Below are 17,168 nucleotides of genomic sequence, written 5' to 3'. Positions count from 1 at the left end.
GTCGGAATATCTGCCACATGAGTGAACAAGCTCACACTTAAGTTTTATTACGTGATAAAAACTATAAAATAATACTTATTGACAATGATCAAAATATTAGACAAATTATTTCTTTTGAAAAAGAATTTCATTCAGTCAAGCTGAATTTCCAAATTTAAGCCAGTGATCAAATCAATGCCTTATTTTCATGTGATATAGTTAAGTATTGTTTGAAGATTTCCATATTAAATAATAAGAAAATCATAGAATATGCTGTAGTTTTACAAAATTTAATTACATGCTGGTTAGTAGTTCATTGGAGATGTGGATATGAGGACATTCAATTTGCACTTCCCAATAATCTACAATCAAAAGGTGGTATGGTTAGTGATGAAATAGATATTTTGTAATAAAAATCCATATTAGCTAAAACACTTTAATATTACATTATTCTTAAATTAGAGGGAGTGAAGTTGAGTGATAAGTTTTTTGTTCCTTCTTTTTTGGGGGGGTGGTCATCGGTGGCACATGAGATGGTCTTACTTTAAGAACTTTCCAAGGAGAGGTGCCTGGGTGGCTCAGTCGTTAAGCTTCTGCCTTTGGCTCAGGTCATGATCCTAGGGTTCTGGTATCCAGTCCTGCATGGGGCTCCCTGCTGAGCCTGCTTCTCCCTCTCGCACTCCCCCTGCTTGTGTTCCCTCTCTCGCTATATCTCTGTCAAATAAATAAATAAAATCTTAAAAAAAAAAAAGAACTTCCCAAGGAGACCACTTTCCTTTCACCTGGTTTTTCTTATTAGGACCACACCCCAACACACACATGTATCTTTGTTTCCCCTTCTAGTATGGGGTTGCATTAGAAAATGAATAGGACAATATCAAGAACTAATGATGTAATGTATGGTGATTAACATGACAATAAAAAAATTAAAAAAAACAATTTTATGAAAAAAAAATAAAATAATAGCACAAATCATCATAAAGGAAAAATATTACAACCCTTGAAAACATAACTATATTTTAAAATACTGCTTGAGTGCAATCTACCTATATAAATTTCAATACTCAAAATATGTAATCTTCTATGTCTTAACTGTTTTCAATGAAATAGAAAGACAAAGTTCAACTATGCTACAAACTTTGGAATCGCAATAACTAATACAGTTTTTCATTGTATTATATTAAAGCATTTCTATAGGTTTAAGATTTTCCTGAACTCCACATTTTTTTTTCGTGCTTTAAGAATATAATAGCATCCTGCCTCCAGGGAGCTTTCTAAAGCTTCCAAATTTCACTTTCCAGCTGCTGAGTCATTTCCATCCAGAGTGTGAATGAACTTCCTGACTCAACTCATCTCGGGAAGTTAGTCCCATTGTTTACTGATCGACTGTATTCCTGTCATGGAAGTGGGGTAAGGGTTAAAATGATCCATGCCACATGTGTTATGGGAACTCTTGAGTAGATCTGCCTGGGACTGATCAGAAATTGACTATACATTGTAAAAAGATATGAAAACACATGATTAGACTTTTAGAATCATTGCATTTCTTTTGTGGGCTTAACTGCCACGGAGATGAAGATGTCATTTAGGCTTGGTTTTGTGCCCTAAAATTAGCAACGTTCCTCCTTGGCATTTTTATCCCCAAAGATGTTAATTGTTCTTCCAGCGCTTTAATTTCTGTGAGGTTGCTATTCTGGATGTCATCTGTCTTCCTGAGGTTCTGTCAGTGATCTATGAGGCAACTGATTGTTCCTGTCAGCCTACCTTAAAAATCCAATGAGAATGAACACCTCTGAAACTGCACGCAAGCAACGCTGGTTTCTGATGTGTTCATTTTCACGCCCCTCTTTGGCTACACTCTATTACTTTCATCTTATGTGCTATTTTATAATGTGACCTTAGTAATAAAAAAAACCCTACTTGAATTTTAAGTGGTAGTTGAGAGAAAGCAATGAAAATGGAGGGAAAAAAAAGGAAAATAGATTTTCATTTCTAAGGCATTGCTTGTTATATGCAAGAGTGTTAATCACAGCCGGAATGAGACTTTCAAATCTCAAGAACATAATACATCAGTGCCCCTGAGTCTCTGGTGAGGAAAATATGTGGGTTTTTTTTATTTTTTTATTTTATAGAAAGCACAACTTCTTTGATAACCTTGTTTTTCTTTGTTGTATAAAATACGAGTTTATATATTTTTATTTAGTTTCTGGTTGACTTATCCTACTGTAGTGTTATGGTGTTTTACATGAAATGAGCACATGATGTTAAGAATATTGTCACACTAAAGGAGAAAGCATATGAGAACATATGTTTAAAATGTTCCAATTGACTTCCTGAATCTTTTGAAGGACTTACTACTGACTGGGGTGTGCTTTAAAATTAGAAAATTCTGGGCGCCTGGGTGGCTCAGTTGGTTAAGCCACTGCCTTCGGCTCAGGTCATGATCCTGGAGTCCCGGGATCGAGTCCCGCATCAGGCTCCCTGCTCGGCAGGGAGTCTGCTTCTCCCTCTGACCCTCTCCCCTCTCATGTGCTCTCTCTCTCTCATTCTTTCTCTCAAATAAATAAATAAAATCTTAAAAAATAAAATAAAATAAAATAAAATTAGAAAATTCTATTAATTATGCCCATTTTTGGGGGTAATAAATGTATGCCCAGACAGCATTTGCTTCAAAAATTTTATGAAGCTAAAATGCTTACTGGGTAATTTGTTAAAAGTGTAATTTGTATTTTGGTCTTTGTATTTTCTGCTCCAGCATTCTACAAATTATAGTTGTTTTTAGGCTTCATTGCTTCAGGAATTTTTTTGGCAGGGCAGAATGCAGGTGCAGTACAAAGTCAAGGTTTGACCTCTATTTTGTAAAAGCCAAAGTCTATTGAGGAAATGAACCAGCTGGGTCTGAGAAGGAAGGCAGAAGGAGAAATTGTTTGAGGTCAAGGAGGTAGAAAGAAAAGAATTCAATTTTAAAGACTAGGGAGAGGGAAATCTTCTAGACTCTGGCCCTGCTTCCTCATAGAGGTGAGATAAAGCAAGACTTTAGAGGCAAATGGAGATAAGGAGCACTCACAACCAACTGGGCAAAGGAATGCCCAGTCTCATCCACTGGCCTTTGTCCTCAGTTGGTATGGAAGAGGACTCGAAGGACCCCACCACTGAAACAGCTGTGTAAGGCCCTTTATACCCTGGTGGCATGTAGAAGTCAGAATATAGTTGTTTTAGTTCATTTGGGTTGCTCTAACAAAATACTATAGAACGGATGGCTTATAAACAACACACATAAATTTCTCAGAGTTCTGGCGGTTGAGAGGTCTAAGATCATGTTACCATTGGATCTGGTGTCTAGTGGAAGGACCAAGGGATCTCTCTGGAGCCTCCTTTATAAAGGCACTAGTCCCATTTATTGGGGATCCACCCTTATGACCTAATCACTTCCCAAAGTCCCATCTCCTATTACCATCACAGTGGGGGTTGGGATTCAACCTCTGAATTTTGGGGGCACACCGACATTCAAACCATAGTGTGGCCTTTGATTTTAAATCAATTGTATTCATAAAAACTAATCGAATAGAGTGATTCTCATGTCTAAATTTTGAGATTGGAGTGCATTAACTGCTATCCAAATATAGCTGGATATAGGGAGAAGAGAAAAATAGTTTATGTTCAGAAATATTTCTATCCCACTGTTCATCTCAATAATGTATTAAGCATAAAGACATAATCAAAAGTGCTCTAGAAGTTCTGAAAATACAATGCAGTAGAATCCCACAATTCTTGTTACTTTTGTAGTCGTTAGCTAATACTTGAATGTTTTCTTTGTAAGTATTAATAGCGAAAATGAAAGGGGCTGGTAATCAATTTTCCAGAGAAAAATCCTTGCTAATATCATAAAAAGTCCTCAAGAGAAGACTCAAGAGAAGGTTAAGGCACAGCTTGTCTTCTGTCTCACCTACAGCTGGTTCCCGCGCTACAGCATTAGCTACAGCGGATGCCACCCTATTGTCTTCACTTTCCCCTAGAAAACATTCCCTTTCCTGATTTTAGACTTAGCACAATGGAATGAAAGTTGTATAGTTTATATTATCATGGCAGTAAAGCATATTTTTGACTCGTGCCTGTTTGCCTGTCTATAAGGAAGTATGCAAGTGGTACAGACAAATTATAATGCTTTACCTGCATAGGTAAATTCAATTCTGTTTCCATTTCCTGTTTTTTTCTATTATTTCTCCTTTACTACCTATGCTGGAAGGTTCAGGCCATCTTTTGTTAGATCCATAGGGGACCTCCTGCACATCTGTCCTTCTATTCTGCTGGGAATATTTTACCCTACATTTGTATCAAAACACTTAACCTCACTACCTTTTATTCAGTCTTCAAAAACTTAGCCTAAAATCCAAAGGCATTAGGTCTGATGCAAGTTTAAGGCAGAGCAGGGCCAGCCTGGGGGTTGCTTTGGAAAAATGACTTCGAACTTAGACACTTGGTGGTTGACACACATGGTGATGTCAGCTTGAACATGAGCCTAAAACCCATGAGTGGGGTCAATTTAACCCTAGAGATCGAACTTTGGGATCAAACCAAGAAAATTCTTACAGACAGGAAATGTTAAGAGGCAGTCACTAAAGTTACTAATAACAGTGTAGCTTGTATATGTTTAGAAATAACCCAAAAGTATAATGGTTCATATTACTATCAATTTTTATCTTGTGTGATTTTATGTGATTCCTTCCACCACTAAATCACTCTTAATATATCTACTGGCATATGATCCATTACAATAACACAAACATATTTAAGATATTATAAATGGCATTGGCTGTACAGAGCTCCATAATTCTATGATTTAGGTTGAGTTTTCACACTGTTAGGATGTTATTGAGACCAAGCACCAAAATTCAGTGTCAAATTTCATACTGTAATTTCCTTCTAGGGCCTTCCAAGAAATAATGTATAAATACACACAGGAAAATAAAGCTTTTATCAAAGAATTGTCTATTACAATTAACAAAAAGCCATTTATACCAATTTATGAAAAGCTTTTTATTGAGTTTGATAAAACTTCCATTCAGGGCTACATAGTGAAAGGTCAATCAGAGTGAGAAAGGAGGAGGGGCGGGGAAAGGTATGGATGGAGCAGAAGGGAGGAGAATCTTCTCCTCTACTTATCTGCATAGAGCAGAAGCAAAGGAAATCCAGCAGTGCTGCATCAAAAGGCCAGACCCTGCCCAGGTCCAAATCAGGACAGCAGAGAGCAAGATGATCCACTGTGGCCATGTATTAAATTAAACAGTATCCTGAACTCAGAACCTCTAGATAATGAACTGAAGTGTTACGCTTCTCCTTACCTAAGAATTAGGTGCCAAGGGGAACGAAGTTTTCCCTTTAAAATGGAAACTGGCACAATTTAACGATAAGCAAAGTGTTTTGTTAATTAAGGGCAACAGATAAGAGTGTAAATAACTACAGTTTAGGAATGTCCTGTACATACAAAACTTACTGAGTAGAAGCCCTTTCATATGCATTTGTATGCATTTTTCCTTGTTTGTTCAAAGTCTGCAGAGAGGGGTGAGCATGAATTCCTCCTGGACCCCAGGAAAGGGAGCACAAGAGGCAGAGAAAGGCAGTAACTTTGCAAGCACTGTTTGTACAATGTCATAGCCAAGTCAACGCAGTGCTTGGACACCTGTGGTAGACATAGTTCTCGTGTGAGTCCATTGACGGGCAATGCTATTCTAGGTTTCTGACACTCTTTTGATTCGTTCCCTACAGTTTTCTACAGTGAAAGAACATTCCTCATATATCCCCCTGCTTTTAAATATATTATATTTTATGTTGTGTTTTGCTCATATTATGAGAAAAGAGAAATCAAAGCATGTTGCCCATCTGCCAGGGATAATTCTCATTTTAAGAAAGTAGATATTTTATAATTAGATAAGGGCATCTTTGTAAACTTTTTTTCCCTCTCTTTTCTACCTGAAAATGTATCTACACCCTGCGTCTACAAGACCAGAGGGCAGACTTTGAACATGGCAGCTCTCACAAAGGTCAGCCTCACACAGTGAAATATCTCGGCGTATGTGTTTTCTATCAATACTGTAACAAATTACACAAAGGTGGTAGCTTAAATGGTGCAAAATTATCATCTTACTTTTTGGAGGTTAGAAGGCTGAAATGGATCTCCCTGGGCTGAGCAATGTGTTGTCACGGCTGCGGTCCTAGTGGTGGCTCTTGGGAAGAGTTATTGCTTTGCCTTTTCCAGCTTCTAGAAGCTTCCTTCCTTCTGCCATCTGCAAAGCCAGCAGTAGGAGGTCATGTTCTTCTCAAACTGCCAGTAGCTCTTGTTCTCTTTCTTGCCTCTGTCTCCTACCATAAGAACCTTTGTGATTACATTGGACCCACCTGGGTAATCTTGGTGTAATTAGACTGTCAAATTAACATTTGTTAAGTGGAGCGCCGCAGGGTGCCATATGGTGAGTTGAGTTTCAACAGCAAATCACAAGAGAAATTGAAACAAAGACATTTATTGCTAATAGGTCCCAGAGGAGGTACATGGCATGGCTTGAGGGGCCACAGAGGGATGTCAAGGCAGTTTGCTTGCCGAGAGCCCCAGGACCGGGAACCCCTGCCTTTATTCAGGCCAGGGGTGGAGAGCTTAGGTGTTCCCAGGCCAAGCCAGACCAAAAAGAGCAGTTTGGGTTGCTCCCCAGATGTCTAACTAAGCGGCACACAAGGGGAAGTCCCCACAGGAGAGGGGAGATTGTTGATTACAAAGGCTGCTGGGGAAGTCATATCAGGAACTGATATTTTTTGGTAACTCTGGGGGCTGTTATCTTAGGCTGTTATGTCAGGGTAAGGCCTCCACAGGCCACTTGGCCAAATAAAATGGATGTTGAGGCAACAATACCATAAAGTAGCTTAGCTAAACTTAAAGCCAGGATACTCACCTCCCTTCAGAGTCAGCTGATGAGGATTCTTAATTCCATTTGCCACCTTAATCCCCCTGTATTATGTAACTTGACATAATCACAGGTCACAAGGGTAAGGATGTGGGCATTTTTAGGGGGCCTTCTCTACACAAACGGTATGAAAGAACACGCAATCTATAAAAATCAAATATGGAAGTAATGATTTTTTCCCTCCATATCATTGATCATAATGAGCAATTTTCACTCAAGATGAAGGTGTTGATGTAGGATAAGGTGTGAACGAGGAATGGGACAGAGAGAAAGGAAGAGAAGAAAAGAGAAAGGCATCTGAAAAATGAATTAAGAGGAAAAGCATCTCTAAGTTATGTATATAAAAAGTTATGTATAAGATATTATCACCATCAGGTGATAGAGATTAAATGACGGAGATCATTGGCATCACCTGTGAGTGTGAGGCCAAGGCAGAGTTTCTGGAGCCACCCAGGCTTACTGAATAAGAATCTGCACGTGGGGTGCCTGGGTGGCTCAGTCAGTAAAGTGTTCGACTCTTGGTTTTGGCTCAGGTCATGATCTCAGCGTCAAGAGGTCGAGCTCCCCGTCATGCTCCATGTTGGATGTGAAGCCTGCTTGGTAGTTTCTCTCCCTCTCCCTCTGTCCTCTTCCCGCCCCTCCCAAGCATGCACTCCTGCTCTCTCTTATAAAGAAAAAAGAAAGATAGCACCTGCATGTTACTCTATGGAGGTGCTGTGCAGACATTAACAGTTGAGAAACCAGGCCTAGATAACAATGTTGCTCACTCTACGGTGCATTATTCAAAAGTACAGGCTCCAGATGAAAGGATATATATAAAGTGTTAAAATGGAATAGTAATGTTTATGTGAGAGTCTTTTTATTTTTTTAAGATTTTTGTTTATTTCAGAGAGAGAGAGAACACAAGCTGGGGAGACAGGCAGAGGGAGAGGGACAAGAAGACTCCCCGCGGAGCAGGGAGCTGGATGTGGGGCTCAATCCCACCCAGGACCCTGAGATCATGACCTGAGCTGAAGGCAGACCCGTAACTGACTGAACCACCCAGGCACCCCATGAGAGTCTTTTAAAAAGGAACATCCTAAAGTATTCTTAAAATGATACTTTTAAAGTATACTTTAAAATGATGACGAATAATGTAAATGCAAGTTATTATTTGTCATCTATATTAATGAAAGCTCCTATGTTCTAATCTGTTTCTGATCAGATGGAGATTGACCCCATCTCTAGCAGGTTCAGATGACATTAATACAAATTTAAATTAAGAAAAGCACAAGCACTTAGTCTGAGCCATGTCCGCATTCTCAGAAGCACAGAGAAATCTGCACATGACCATAGCCTACTGAAAGCCAATTTGGGGCACTTACACAGTAAAGAGTCCACACATCTGGCTCATAATTTTCAGAATCCTCAATGGATAGGATGTTTTACAGCAGATAACAATATAAACAATTTATGTTTTTTCATACGTGAGAGGAAATGACCTTCATAACTTAGTTGTAGCTTCATTCTTATTACTTATGAGCCATTCAATAAATGATAGAAATAAATTATATTGTTCAACTGCCCTTTGTTATATATTCCCATTGTAAATGGATATTTTTCATTGTCCTGACATATTTGCAACAATAATGTGTTTTCAGGCTATAAATATTGATAGAGCAAAGATGTGTATGTTTGCACTTTGAATATTTGATAAGTTCCACAAACACCTATGGAATGAACATTAGAAGTTCTAGGAAGCTTTACTTATCCCCCAAAGGACAGTTCATGCTGCCGGGGTTTAAGAAATATCCTTCATTGAATGAATTGTTTCCACTAAGCAGTTATTTAATTTTAAGTGATTTTTAACTAAGTTTGAACTTTTTCCTGAATATTAATCGTTGCAGGGAAACTTACAGATATGCCACATTATGTAATCCCCTGAGTGAGTGAAATGTTTGAAAATTATAAATAGAATTAAGGCAATTTTTATTTAGAATGATCTTTTCACTAATTGACATTTGTCTTTAATCAAAAAATGATGGGGCGCCTGGGTGGCTCAGTCGTTAAGCGTCTGCCTTCGGCTCAGGTCACGATCTCAGGGTCCTGGGATTGAGCCCCACATCAGGCTCCCTGCTCCGCGGGAAGCCTGCTTCTCCCTTTCCCGCTCCTCCTGCTTGTGCTCTCTCTTTCACTGTGTCTCTCTCTGTCAAATAAATAAATACAATCTTTTAAAAAAATGATGGAAAGGTAGATATATTCTCTAACTGCAGAAGATCTGGTCATGTGATACGTGCAAAAACTAGGCAGGCTGGATGCAGGAGAGGGGCTGAGGAGTAGGGTGTAGTTGTCTTTCACATCATGATTACTGTCATGTATTTTTGAATAAACACAACCTTTCTACAATTAAAAAAATGTTATGTAAATATTATGACTTAATTTAAATCGCCTAAGAGAGAAGCTTATTAAAAAGCTGATGCACATCTTTCCTTGGTTAAACTTTTAATTTTTAGGGCTTTGGACAATTCAACTTTTTAACAAATTTTACTTCCTTTTTACATTTCCGTCCTTCCCTTCTTTTACCCCAGAGCTTAAACAAACAAACAAATAATGTATTCCAGTTTTCTGCCCCTTCTTCAACTCATAGTTCTTCCCTACTTTTCCTGGGTTTTTCTCTCAGAAATGTATTTATGGGAATATACTTGAAGGAAGGCCAGTTCAAATATTTCACTAGATGCCTTTCCATTTCATCCTGTATTGAAAAATAACAAAAGACACATCTCTGTGAAATTTACTGCCTTAATTATAACAAGAATTTTGTTCATTATATACAGTGTCCTTTCTATAGTTAACCATTTGAAAACTTTGTTAGTTTCAACATCCTGGTTGTTATAGTTTGAACTTTTGAAAGCTGTAATAAGTACTTCTGTCCGTGGGCTGATTACTAGTAAATAAAATCTAATTTGGGAATAATTTGTATTTAAGTTTTCAGATCTTTACTGCAAACTCTATACATTCTAAACTCATTCCTTCTCCATCTTTCTAATCTACCCACAAATTTCCTTCCTTATTACTTTGTTGTTTCTCTTAAAATGTTCTGAGCATATTTTTAAGTTGCCCTCTGCTCTTTTCTGCAAAAGCAAAAGTAAATATATGCAGCAATCATCCCAAGTAGTGTCAGATAAAAAAGAGTAATGGATTCATTTTCTAATTTTTTCCCCCATTTGCTAAACATTTTGGAAATACTTACTATCCCAGGAATGGTGCGAAATATATAACTATGACAAGTAAGCGTAATTTGGAAAGAAGTACTATGACAAGTAAGGGTAATTTGAAAACAATCTGTGGAATGTGGAAAAGAGAATTTTGTTACTTCTTTTCAATGGAGCTTTGTTCCACAGATTTTATGTGCTGTCCTTTGAAAACTGTGATGTGTGAACTACAACCTGCCATGATTCACATATTTAATCGAGAGAAGGGGTGCTATTAACAGCTCTATTTGAGGAAGCTAGCCCTGAGGTGTACTTCTAAGATACATATCATTGCTTATCATTGCACAGGGTACACAGGATGAAACTTTTATAGGGCCAATTCTATAATCAAGTAGGCCTTTCCCTTACCTGTTGGGGAGGGTGTAAGAGCATGGTTGATTGAGAAGGACAACTATATATCCAGGGGTTCACTATGACGTTGCCAAAGGTAATATTGGCGACTTTAAAGAGAACCCAGCAAGCAATTTTCCCAGTAATAGTACTTTGTGGAAAAAGGTAGAAAAATTTTAATTCCTGCAGTGAGCCTTTTTTCCTCTCGAGGCCAGAAATGGTGTCCTATGAGGCAGAGAAGATCTCTAAGGTATAATTTCACACCACGGTGGCTGAATTGAGGCACTAGAGGCTGTCCCAGTGGAGGCATCAAGAAAGGGCTGGGCTTGACAAAACAAGAATTAGTCTCAAGTTAGAAAAACATGTTGGGTGTGAGGTTGTGAAGATTCCAACAATAGGGACTCTCCCTGTTCTTATCTCCCAGTCTTGGCTTCAGGTTGAAGTTGGAAGGAATAGAAAAAAACGAGATATCTGAATGGCTTGAAGGACAATATCTAGGTCTGGACTCTTGAAACTTTGAATTAACATTAAGCAATGAGATAACTAACAGGAATAGAGGTGGTCCAGATATTAAATTAAAACAAACAAACAAAAAGCCTTTGACTATTTTGTGACTAAGTAATAACAATTGTGTCTCCTGAATATCCCTTAAATCGTCCCTTCCTCTCCATTCCCAATGACGTTGTAGTAACTACCCATCAGCTTTTCTCTGATGGTTGAAATGGCTACCTGACTAGGTTCTTTGCTCTGAGTCATCTTCCTTATTTGAATTTATTCTCCCTACTACTTGGACTCAGGATAATCTAAAACAAATTTCTTGTAATTTCAACATTAGTTTTGAGACATCCTTGGATGTCTTCCTCCGGTTTTTTACAGAGCTGGTAAGAGGTTTCTTGATAGAGAGGTCTATCTACACGAGCTCACTGGAATGCCACTGTAGCACAGAGATAATGATCATGTACTGCAACCCCACTGTCAGAGTTTGGAGCCCTTCTACCCATGAAGCTGCATGTTCTTGTGCCTTAGTTTTATAGTAGGTAACACAGGGACCATAACAGTACATGTCTCACAGTGTTGCTATGGGGATTGCATTTATACCTAAGATAATGGGTGTAAATGTTAACAACGGTGTTTGGTACATAGGGAGTGCCCCTCCACCCATTTTTTTCCCCCACTCCATATACCCAGTCTCCCAGTGCTTAAGTCACACTGCATTACCTTTAGGTCCCTGACTGTGGCATGCTATTTCCCTGCGGGGGCTCTTACACTTCCTCCTCCCTGCATTCTTATACCAGACTTCTCCTCCATCCCAGGACCACTGCTAGATTCTCCTTTGGCCTGAAGAGTTCCCAACGTACACACAGCTAATATACAGACTTGAGCATGTTCTATTCATCTTCTTGAACTTCTGGAACTTCTCAACTTTTCATAGAATCTCTGGCTTAAATTACACACATGGTGCAAAGGAGAAGCTGACTTCAGAGATAATTGCATCCAGGAATTGTGAAAACTTTCTTTTCATCCTCTTCATTCTCTTCCATTGCAGATTTTGTTGTTGTTGTTGTTGTTTGTTTGTTTTTTACTTTACTGCAGGCAGCTTGGGACTAATATTCTTCAGGTTTGGGGACCCTAGAGAACAATAAACATCAAAAACAAAAATGGCAATGTCATTATTGTGAGAATTCACTACAATTGCCATGTTGATCCAGCTTTAAGCAATGAGGAGAACAGGCAATTAAGCAGGGTTCATTTAAATTTGTCAACACTTATGTTGAGGTACTAAACCTTACAAGCAGGGGTATAGTAAAGTGCACACAATTCCCTGAGATCTCTTTAATTCACATAGAGGTGTGCTCAGGCCCAGGCCTAACCTTGCATATCTCTGGTCATTGGCCAGTGGAAAGAGGTCCTACTCCAAAGTTTACTTTTTTCCCTCCTTTTTAAATTTATTTTAATTTTTTATGTAGGCTATATGCCCAGTGTGGAGCCCAGTGTGGGGCTTGAACTCATGACGTTGAGATCAAGACCTGAGCTGAGATCAAGAGTAAGAAACTTAACCAACTGAGACACCCGGGTACTGCTACTCCAGTGTTTTCTATGTGGAAATGGGTGCTGCAGAGATTTTCTGTACGACGATGTAGGAAAGCAAGCTACATATTCCAGAAGGTTAGAACGTGTCTGGAAAAGCATCCACTGGCCAGGGTCTTTGCTTTTGTAAACTAACTTTGACCTGCTGTCGCTATTAAGCTGCTAAAAACTGGAAGAAATGAGTTGTGGGAATCATCTTGATCTGTCTTTTTTCAATTTTCCACCAAGCTCAACATGAGTTTGAGTTCTTTCCACTCAAACTACTCTCAGAACAATAGGTTTTAACATACTCAGAAATGTATAACTTACCTAAAGTTGACCTAAAAGTTAAAAATTGTTGCTTAAACTTTTATGTAAGATTATGACAGAAGTATTTCATTTGGTTCCTTTCACAATTCATCAATCATTAATTGCAGATAGGGCTCTTGGAAGTCCACTCTGCTTCTGCTTCGATATGTATATTTTCTGTCATTTTTGTATTGATCATTTAATGGCATTGGTATGTTTTAATACTTGCGATGCTATCATCACTTAACTTTATTTAGTACTGGTAGTTTCACACCTACTTCAAAACAATCGCAATCATGCCAACTCAAATGACCTTTCCTTGAGGGAACGGTGTATCAAATTCAATATGCTCAACTGACAATATGGTTTCCATAGCATACTCTAAAATATATCAGGTTTAAGCTCTGGTTCTCAAAAACTAAAACATTCTGTTTACCTTGCAGCCATTTGCTTCTAATTAATACAGTCTTTGTAGAATCCATTGTTATGGTGATAGAAGTTCTGGGCTGAAAGAGAAACTTTTAAATATGCCAGCTCAGTATGTCATATATTTACAACTCTTTGATAATGTCACCATCTTCTCATTCTAACCTTTTTATCATCCCTAGATAGAGACAAGTATATCTTTTATTTTGAACTTTGCTGTAGTTGCCCTAAACAACAGATTGTATAATGAACTGCACTGATTACTTTTGATGTGACTTGTAATTGTACACTTCAGTTTTAGCAACCATTCTGTCATGTCACGTTTGTACCTTTGACGAACTGACCCAGTTTTCAAAATGCTTTCAAATCTATAGTTGAGTAATGACCTAAATCCCTGACTTGATGGGTTCAGTGCATTTGACATCTTTCTCATAGGAACAAGGAGCTGTGATAGCTGGACATTATTCATAACCGCCTACCCTTACTAGGAACTTAATTGAAGCATGGCTTGCAAATGAGAGCCAGAAATCAATGGAAGAATTCAGTCCTCTCTTAGGCTGTATTCATGAAAGTTTAACTGTAAAGTTTATTCCAAGCTATAACGTAGCACACATCAATTTATCTGAGAAACAAATGACTTTCAAATTAAAATGTATCCAAACACTTTAACTATGTTTAAATTTTAGAAGATCTGGGCATGTGTGCAATGCTACCAATTTTATCACTATAATGTCATAAGGATCTTTAGCATACGGAATTACAACGAATGTGGTGGACAAGGGATTAAAATCTCCTTAAATACTCATTCACATGACAGACTGGAGCAATTAGTATATAGTAACAATGGTGCATGGATAACAAGAGTGTCTCATACATTTCCACTGAGAGTCATCTTCCATTATAATCATCCTAATGAAAAAATTACAGTGGTTGAATGGAAATGCTATTGGTATAGCATTAAAAAAATAAAAAGGAACGAACACTAAAAAACATCATTAAAGTCACATTAAGGAACTGATTGAAATTGACCAGAAAGGGAATGATCCTGGAACTGTCATTACTACCTCTTTCTTATAGCTCTGAGTCCAGGTGTTACAGAAATCTCAAGTCAGTGGGTGCCCATGCTATAATATCTATGCAGAGCACTGTGTGTAGAGAACAAAATGACAGACCTAATGATTCTCGTAACTCTAGTTCTCATTTGTCAGCTCTGGTTTAATCTCTACCATGCCATCTATTCTCCATGCAGAGCTTCTATCCAGTTATGGAAAGTTACCTGAAGGAATTGAATAAAAAAAACTCAATCATGCTATTTGTTACCTCTATCCACTTAAAAAAAATTCATATTGAAGCTGCTGTGTTTAACATATTCAAATAGACGTTTTTCCATATTTTTTTTCTTCCTGATCCTTTAAATTTTTCTCTTTTTGTTAAAATAACAGATAAAAAAGAAAAGAGTCCATGCTCAAACTGAAGATAAAAAGTCAGAAGGGGAGAGTTTCCCAAGATTGATGTCTAGAGAAGTAGTGTAAATCAATATGGGGGGTGGAATCGGGTCTCTTGTTACATCAACTTGCCGAGAGCAGATAGAAGAACAATGTGTGTGTGGACTTGGGAGGAGAGGGTTCATCCCAGGAAGGGCTGATGATGTTGCAAAGAAAGAACGTGTTGACAGCCAGCCTCATTTAGCACACTTTTCCCCTGATCCTTGAATAATGGGCCCGGTATTGAGCTGCCACACTTGGCAGGTAACAAATCGAACGTAGCTCATCTGCAAGGGAAATAGTCTCACTGAATTAGCCAATCTGATGATGTTCTATCCAAGTTTATTACTAGACTATATTGAAAACCTGCTATCGATTGTTAGCATGTGAAGCTGATATTTCTATTGGGATTCTAAGTTCGGGCTGAGGGAAAAGTGGGGACAAGTTATGCCAAGTTAATAAGCCACAGAATATTTAACATAAATACAATGGCCAATCTTTTCATGTATTATGACTGCTGTATGGAATATTTGAAATATTCAGCAATTCTGCCAAAAATGCTTCGAGTGCAGGCAGAGGAGCCTCAATGTATCATTTTGATATTCATCTTTTCTTCTTCTGTAAGGTTCTGGACAACCCTCAGGACATTGCAGTATTCCTCAAACCTGTCATAAAAAAAGAGCAAAGTAAAGATTTTAAGGGAAAGTTTCTTTCTCTTATGACCTCTTTGACTCTTTTGTTCATTAGTACATGATTTACTTTTGTGCAGAACTCCAATTCCACCTTCATTTGACACAACTGAGTGGTGCATAACCTTGGAATGAGCAAACGATCTCAGCATATATCAGACAAACAAGAGAATTCATGTTATAGAAAATTGGAAAATGCTTGCATATAAAATCAAGGACCTTAATGTGAATCTAGTGAGAGGTCCAGAAATCAAAATACTCGCCTGTCCTTCAAAAGGATACAATTCCTATTTGACTTCCTGCTGTGTGGCTGCCTAATTATAACAATAGAGCTGAACTTACCAGACTGTTACTGTGTTGATCTATGTTGATGATCACTAATTTGATCTCGAATATGAAGCAGCCAGAGATTTCAGAATGTTTCTTTAAAATGTTTGGCATCAATCTTGTTATTTGTCAGTGTGTCAGTTTCCTAAGGCTGTCATAACAAAGCACCACATACTGAGTGGCTTAAAAACAACACAGATGTATTATCTTACAGTTCTTGGGGCTAGATATTCAAAATCAAGGTGTTGTCAGCACTGTGCTCCCTCCCTCTGAAGCCCTTAGGGGAGGATTCTTCCTTACCCTTTCCAGCTTCTGGTGGCCCCACATGCTGTCTGGTTTGGGGGAGCATGAGTCTGCCCTTATATGACCATTTTCCTTCTGTGTCTTCACCTGATGGTCACTGTTTTCTGTATCTGCACCCAGATGGCTCTCTTCTTAAAGGACAAGGTCATATTGCATTAGAGCCCACACTAATGATCTCATCCTAACTTGATGACGTCTGTAAAGCTCTTTTCGCAAATAGGGTCACAATCGCAGTTTCCAGGGATAGAACTTCCACATATCTTTTTAGGGAATATACTCAATCCATAATAGCATTGATTTTAGGTAATGTCATGCTCTAATTTTTACCTAGCCAAACTCATCTGTTAAAATAGGTAATAAACAGATAAACAGTGGGAAAAGTCATTGTAAACATATTAGGGAAACGATTTCATCCATAAACAAGGAGGAAGTACCATTCTGTATGGAAAATTAAATTGTGAGATAATATGAATTGTGTAAAAGGAAAAAACATAGGTTTGAATCATTTGTCATTATATTTGAAATGCCCGAATCATTTAAAGCCAGATTCCTCATTTTTAAATTGCTTATTACCCTTTTATGTCTAATAAAATAATTTTGATAATCTTACTGATTTTAATTTTTTTTAAGTTTAAGCAACTTTAAATCTAATAGCTTGAGCTCCAAAATACTCTCCCAACCACATTTTTTCAAGTAAATGGGAAAGAGGTGTGGAGTGAACTTTCAATATTAAATACATGATCATTTTTCTCGTTGTAACTGAACTCTTGGTTTTATGTTATATGGACACTTTATGAATATAACCAAAAGGATATAGCATGATATATTTTTATTCAGAATACTCGAAAACTTTAATTTTGAATTTCACTTAGAGGAACTTCTCTCAATATCTATAAAGAAAGTAGAGTTACAGCTTTAGTATTTCCATGTAGCCATGTCTAAGAAATGTGATAGAACTCCCTTGAGGATACTCATAGGAAATAAGATGGAGTTAGTATCGATTATCAAATCTTGGCCATGTTTATGATGTGACTAATGGTGAGAACTGAG

Source organism: Callorhinus ursinus, unplaced genomic scaffold, assembly GCF_003265705.2.
Source record: "Callorhinus ursinus isolate GAN/ISIS: 27379988/994484 unplaced genomic scaffold, GSC_fseal_2.0 scaffold17, whole genome shotgun sequence".
In the NCBI taxonomy this organism is placed as follows: domain Eukaryota; kingdom Metazoa; phylum Chordata; class Mammalia; order Carnivora; family Otariidae; genus Callorhinus; species Callorhinus ursinus.
The sequence above is the reverse complement of the archived record's forward strand: the minus strand, read 5'-3'. Positions refer to the sequence as shown.